This window comes from Bubalus bubalis, chromosome 11 (assembly GCF_019923935.1).
Source record: "Bubalus bubalis isolate 160015118507 breed Murrah chromosome 11, NDDB_SH_1, whole genome shotgun sequence".
Taxonomy (NCBI): domain Eukaryota; kingdom Metazoa; phylum Chordata; class Mammalia; order Artiodactyla; family Bovidae; genus Bubalus; species Bubalus bubalis.
The window spans coordinates 68,942,504-68,950,045 of NC_059167.1; positions in this window are offsets into that span (position 1 = coordinate 68,942,504).

Consider the following 7,542-nt stretch of genomic DNA (forward strand, 5'->3'; position numbering starts at 1 on the left):
AGGCAAATTGGGGTCTGGAGTCCGGGTGCTCCGACTCGTGGCCCTGTGTTTTCTCCAGAGAACATGCCTGCAGGTGGCCCGTGGGGCAACTCTGTGGCCTTTTCCTCACTTCTCTGGAGGGGGAAGCAGCCACAGCTCTGAGCGGTCTGGAAACTCTGCTAGGTGCCATGGCGCTGTGAGCAGTTGCCCGGCCACTACAAGAAGGAACCCCACCCTTGTCCTACATTTATTTTCTTTCCCAGACCTCACAAAACCACAAAAATCAAAGATGACTCCCAAGAAGCCAGTCATCGGACTCTGCAAACCCAGCCCAAGGCTATGGATGGTAGGGTCACAGAGCTGTTTCTCTGCTCCTGTTGACTCAGGTCTGTTTACCTGGCTCCAGAGTTCCAGTTTCCTTGCCTCGGAACCTGTGCAGCCCTCAGATTTATGCTCTGGGCAGACAGGGGATTTATGGCACATTCATCACCCCTCCCACCCCAGGACTCAGCACCTCTCCCTGCAGCTGTCAAAACCACCCACTCGTACCCAGCAGAGCATCAAGTAGTTCACCAAGGGGAACTACTTGGAAATAGTGCCCAGTTCTGGCCCAAAGGCTTTGCTAGTTGCCCAAGTTCTGGTGATAAAAATGCCAAATATAATGCAGAGTGAAAAACAGAGGTCACACTGGCCCAGAGGGCAGCAGTAGTCACAGGCTGGGATTAGGGGTTAGAGGAGGTTTGGTGGATGCTGTGCTCCTGGACTTGCCCTGAGGCACCCTGACCTTGAAAACGCAGGGAGTAGATGGAGTCCTTCTCCAGGAGCTGTGCTGGAAGCAGAGGTGTTCTGGGGATCGGGCTAAAACCAGAAGCTAGCTCCCCTTAGTCTCAGGAGAATTTTTTTTTCAATAGCTTTGACTTTCATTTGGGGAAAATTAAGTGAGAGGAATGTACAGTCTGGGGCTAGAATGTGACTGAAGCCACCAGCTGTATCAGTCCTTAAGCTGTAAAATGTACAGGTCAGTAATACCTACATATATTGAATGTAAGCTATGTGTCATCCACTGGAATTTGAATATATCTTTCACACATTTATTTCTGAACCTCACAGCAGCTCTGAGATCACATTATTATTAAGCCCATTTTAAAGATGCAGAATATGAGGTTCAAGTAGTAGCAGAACTTGGCAAGTTCACATAGTAAGTTGCTGGTATTGGAACCCAGATACAGTATTCCTTTACAAAGCAAATTCAAGTCATGCTGTGTCCGCTGGACCTCTCATTGCTAAGCCCAAGAGAAGAGTAACCATGTCACCATTCCTGGCATCATGAAGTAACCCAACTTGCTTCACCTCATGATAGCCATTTTCTAGCATAAATGCTGGTTCTGGGCCTCTCTCTGGGTAAAGAAGTATAGAGCAATCCTCTCTGTTACCTCCTGAAGGAGAAAGGACACAGAGCTTGGCAGTTTACCAGTTTGTTCTTTTATTTCTTCTCTGCACTTCAAATCATTTTTTCTTACATTTGTTAACATCTCTTCCAGTGACATACAAACTAAAGCCAAAGAAATTGATTGAAATGCTACGATTCTGTGACTATGTCCGCTAGGAACTTGGCCAAAAGGGAATCAAAATAAATATCACAACACCACTACCGCTGGGAAGAAATCTGCTGAAAAAAATTCCATTTTAAAGTCATCTGAATCTTATTAATCCCTGTTCTTGTATCCTTCATCAGATTATACTATTGAGAGATTTTTTTTAAGTATGGAAACTGTCAATAAGGAAGATCACTGCAGAAAAATGAACTTAAAAAAATAGACTTTAAGGCCTCATAGTTTACATGGAAAATATTTTTTGGTTTTCATTAATTATGTAATGTCCACTTTCTTCAACTATAAAAGAGGAATCCAATTCAATAAATACTCTTTAAGAGATTACCGTGTAAAAGATTTCTGGGTAGCTTAGACGGTAAAGAGTCTGCCTGCAATGTGGGAGACCCAAGTTCAATCCCTGGGTCAGGAAGATCCCCTGGAGAAGGAAATGGCAACCCACTCCAGTATTCTTGCCTGTAAAGTCCCATGGACAGAGGAGCCTGGTGGGCTACAGTCCATACAGTTGCAAACAGTCAGACATGACTGAGCAACTTCACTTTCACTTTTTTACTTTCATGTAAAACATGTGACATCACAGGAAAGATAACAGTAGAGAAGATGTGCTCTCTGCCCTCCAGAGTATGACAGGCCCACAGGCAAGGCTGATACCTACGTACGTAATTGTAGCACTGTCTTGACTATGATCAGGCTGTAGCAGAAGCCAGCACCAAGTTATTGAGCCTCCAGGAGTGGTAGCACTTGTCTGGATCACAAGGGCCATTAGGATGTGATTGAGATATGCATGAAAGTGCTGTGTAAAGAAACATACAGAACTAAGGGATTTTTCATCACTCTTATTACCAAGCATAGTAATTAAAAATATTGCCTCAGTGAAACCCACCTATACTCTTGGTGGGAATCTAAATTTGTGCAGTCATTGTGAAGAAAGTATGGCAACTCCTTAAAAAACTAAAAGCTACCATATGACCCAGCAATCTGCCTCCTTGACATATATATCTGGCTAGAGGTCTAATTTGCAAAAATACATGCACCCCAATGTTCATAGTAGCACTATTTACAATAGCCAAGACACGGAAGCAACCTAAGTGTCCATCAATAGGTGAATGGATAAAGAAGATGTGGTACAAGCATACAGTGGAATACTACTCAGCTGTAAGAAAAAGAATGAAATAATGCCATTTGCAGCAATGTGGTTGGACCTAGAGATTATCATACTAAATGAAGTAAGTCAAAGAAAGAGAAATATCACATGATATCATTTACATGTAGATTCTTAAAATAGGATGCAAATAAACTTATATACAAAACAGAAAAAGACAGACATGGGAAACAAGCTTATGGTTTACCAAATGGGGAATGTGGGGGGAGAGATAAATAAGGAATTTGAAATTAACTGATATAAATTATTATATGTAAAATAAACAGTTGAGCCTACTATGTGGCCCAGGGAACTATATCCAATATTTTGTAATAACCTGTAGCTGGAAGGAATCTGAAAAAGAATATGTGTGTGTGTGTGTGTATCTAATATATATGTGTGTGTATATATATATACATACACAGCTGAATCACTCTGCTGTACAGCAGAAACTATTATAACATTGTGAATTGACCATGCTTCAATTTAAACAACAACAAAAAAAGAATATAGCCTCAGTAATCAACCTGCCTAGATTGGTCTCCCTGCTTCGCTACTTATACTATGTAATCTTATATAAATTGCTTAAACACTTGAAGATTCATCTTCTCAGCTATAAAAAGGGAATAACAATAGAATATACCTGTATAGACACTATAGGTATTAAATAAGTCAGTGTATCTAAATGAGTTTGCACATTGCTTAGCACAACACAAGGCCACAGACATGTTATTGATGGTGTTATTTACCCAAGTTTATAGTGCTTCTCAAAACTGTCATCAAAAACAAGGTGCAGGGCTGAATGAAAAGCACAAGCTGGAATCCAGATTGCTTGGAGAAATATCAACAACCTTAGATATGCAGATTCTACCACATTAATAGCAGATAGCAAAGAGGAACTAGCGAACCTCTTGATGAAGGTGAAAGAGAAAAGTGAAAAAGCTGACATAAAACTCAACATTCAGAAAACTAAGATTATGACATCTGGTCCCATCACTTCATGGCAAATAGATAGGGAAAAACTGAAAAAAGTGATAGCTTTCATCTTCTTGGGTTCCAAAATCACTGTGGCCACAAAATTAAAAGACGTTCGCTCCTTGGAAGAACAGAGCAAACTTAGCATATTAAAAAGCAGAGAAGTCACTTTGCTGACAAAGGTCTGTATAGTTAAAACTATGGTTTTTCCAATAGTCATGTAGAGATGTGAGAGTTGGGCCATAAAGAAAGCTGGGTGCCAAAAAATTGATGCTTTTGAACTGTGGTGCTGGAGAAGACTCTTGAGAGTCCCTTGGACTGTAAGGAGATCAAACCAGTAAATTCTAAAAGAGATCAACCTTGAATAATCATTGGAAGGACTGATGCTGAAGCTGAAGCTTCAATACTTTGGCCTCCTGATGCGAAGAGCTGATTCATTGGAAAAGACCCTGATACTGGGAAAGATTGAGGGCAAGAGGAGAAGAGAGTGACAGAGGATGAGATGGTTGGATGTCTTCACTGACTCAGTGGATATGAATTTGAGCAAACTTAGGAGACAGTGAAGGGCAGGCAAGCTTGGTGTGCTGCGGTTCATGGGGTTGCAAAGAGTCAGACATGACTTAGCAACTGAACAACAACAGTACTTCTCAAAACTGTCATCAAAAACAAGGTGAGTTTGAAAAATATCTCATAGCCAAGAGGAGCCGAAAGAGACATAATGAGTAAATGTAGTTTGGTTCCCTAGATGGGCTCTTGGAACAGATAAAAGCATTTGAGGATAATCTGAATGAAAACTGAACTATAGCAAATAATAATGTATCAAAATTGGTTCATTAGAATTGTGACAGCGTACCATGTAAAAATGCAGAATGTTACCAATACCAGAGGTTGGGTCTAAGGTATATGGAAACTTTTTGTACCATCAATACAACTTGTCTGTAAATCTAAAACTATTCTAAAATTGAAAGTTTATTTATTTTTTTAAAAAAAAGATTGTAATCATAACAAGAGTGCTAAAGAACTAAAATGAGTTAAGTTAACCTTGCTGCTGCTGCTAAGTCGCTTCAGTCATGTCCGACTCTGTGCGACCCCATAGACGGCAGCCCACCAGGCTTCCCCTAGCATGCATCAAAATTTTTCAAAAACCACCAACTGGCCAGGAGAATTTTCATTAAGAAACCAAAGACAAAATTCAGTGATCAGTATTTACCTATGTTTTTTTTTTTTTAATTTTATTTTATTTTTTAAACTTTACATAATTGTATTAGTTTTGCCAAATATCAAAATGAATCCGCCACAGGTATACATGTGTTCCCCATCCTGAACCCTCCTCCTTCCTCCCTCCCCTATGTTCTTTAAAAAAGAAGAAGAAGAAGAAGCTATCTTGAGCAATTTGATTAATAGCCAAAGCTAAGTCTAGTGTTACAGTGTGTTACCGGTGGGTATTTGATGGCCAATAACACTGAGAATGATTAAGAAGTATTTTCCTTTAACATGATTAAACCCTCTACTCAAGAGGTTAGGGTCTATACTAGCTAAAAGTCTACCTCCAATTGGAGAGAGCTGTTGAGTACATCTTTCACCCTATTTTTCAAGAAATAAAGAGACAAGTTTCAAAAACATTTTATCACAAGGGTCAAAAACAGTCCATTCACCTCCCATCCCTCCTTGTTTTTGCCCTTAGAATGGGGCTGTCAAAACACGATGATTTTAACCACATTATTAACATCTGCATCATCTCTTTTCCCATAACTGCCTCCAGCTGGCACCTTGGCTGGCTCCCTGGGAAAGACAACTGAACATCTCATGGAAAAATCAAGGAAATAACCTCAGAAATAATTCTCCATGAAGTTGCTGAACCAGGACACAATCCCTTTTTGCTCTGGACCATCCTTGTCATTGTCATATAAGAGATTCATGGAAGGGTTTATATATTTCCAAATGGGATTATAAATTCTTAAATTTCATAGAATGTTGGGTCTGGGAGGAATGTGAGAGATTCTCAATTCAACTTTATTAATACATCCCACGAGAAGGAAACAGAAATCCAGAAAGTCATGCAGTTAGATGTAATCAAGATGGAAACTGGAATCCTGTTTCCCAACTTCCAGAGAAACAAGGTTGGCTCCAAGGATAGACTTATTCCCTTGAACTCTTGAGCTAATAACCAGGGGAGCCTCTTCACTATGTAAAAGTCACTGAGTGATGATTTACTACTACAGATACATTCCTGCAGCCCCTACAACATTCAAGACAGAGGTGGTACAAGAGGGAGATAAACTATGAGAGATGGGCAAATCTGGGTTGAGGACAACCATGCCAGCTGAGATGTGGATTGGGCAATCTGTATGTAAAATGATATTCCAGGTCCTACCTTCTAAGTGCCCCAGTGGCTTTAACTGAATGGCATTCTAGCCACATTGTCATCACTCCTTGATCCTAAGTTAAACACAGCAATTCTTACCACTAATTCTTCCAGTGTTATGAGAAAGTAAGGGCTGAGGCAAGGGAGTGCCAATGGTAGACAAAAGAGTGGGTCATTTGGCCTGTTTATAAGCCATAGTAAGGTCTCAAGTCTCAACACTAACCTGTCTGCCAACATTACAGGTCACGTGTGACATGAATTCATCTACTGTTCTGAGTCACCAGTTTCCCTAAATCCTGGCACAGCTCCTGCCCAGACCAACTTGACTTCTGTTGATCCATCAGTTGCTATCATCACCAGGAGTCAAAGTAAGCAGGTGTTTTCAAGGTTTTTGGTGGTTTTTTTTGTTTTTTTTTTTAAATCTTTGCTCATACCAAGAACTCTTCCAGTATTCAAATCTTAGGCAGCAAGCATGTTGTTTTCCTAGTTTTGCTTTTAATGGTTTGTAAATGCAATAATAATCTGCCCGACTTTGATCTTCTGTCAAATTTTCTGTTTCTATAAATACACAGCCATGTATCCTGATTAAGTTCCTATGTGGATCATGTTAAGTCTGTGAGTTTGGGTGACTGTCAAAGTGCTCTGTGGTTTTGTCCTTTTATTTCAGGAAATATTTTCCCTAGTTGTCCTCTCTGTGGTTTATATTCATGTGCACAGGAAGCTCATTCTGCGACAGGCTGCTCTTGCTTGTTTTCCTCTTGACTGGAGGAAGATGGCTTGAGTATTCAGTTGTGAGATATGAAAGCAGGAGGCATCTGTTCCCTGCCAAAAGGACAAACAATACCAACGTAATATCAGTTATCAGTTTCCCAATAGATTGTCACTGATAGTTATTCCTGATAGTAGAGGGGGCTGTCAACCATCTCATCTGGAGACACATAAACACCACAGCTTTCAGTTACAGGCTTCATTGGTTTGGTTTAGTTGCTAAGTTGTATCCTACTCTTGCGACCGCATGTACTGTAGTCTGCCAGACTCCTGTGTCCGTGTAATTTCTCAGGCAAGAATACTGGAGTGGGTTGTGATTTCCTTCTCCAGGGATTCTTCCAGAGCCAGGGATCAAACCCGAGGCTCCTGCATTGCGGGTGGATTCTTTACCACTGAACCACCAGGGAAGCCAGTTATAGGCTATGCAGTCTCAAAAGACTGGTCAATCTTCAGGGCTTCAGGCCCCATTTTTTAAAACTTCTAGATTTCAGTATATTCTGCTTAATCCTCATATATACAGACTCTCAACTTAGAGTTGTTAACTCTAAGACTGGCAACGGATGCAAAGTATGTTCACTATCCCCTTGTATGCTTTGCCCAGTCTCCCATAAAGCAGATAGGCACAAAGCAGGTGGGGATGATGATGAAGTAATGAACTATTGAACATTTATTACTAAACAAACTCAAACTTTTCCAAACTCATT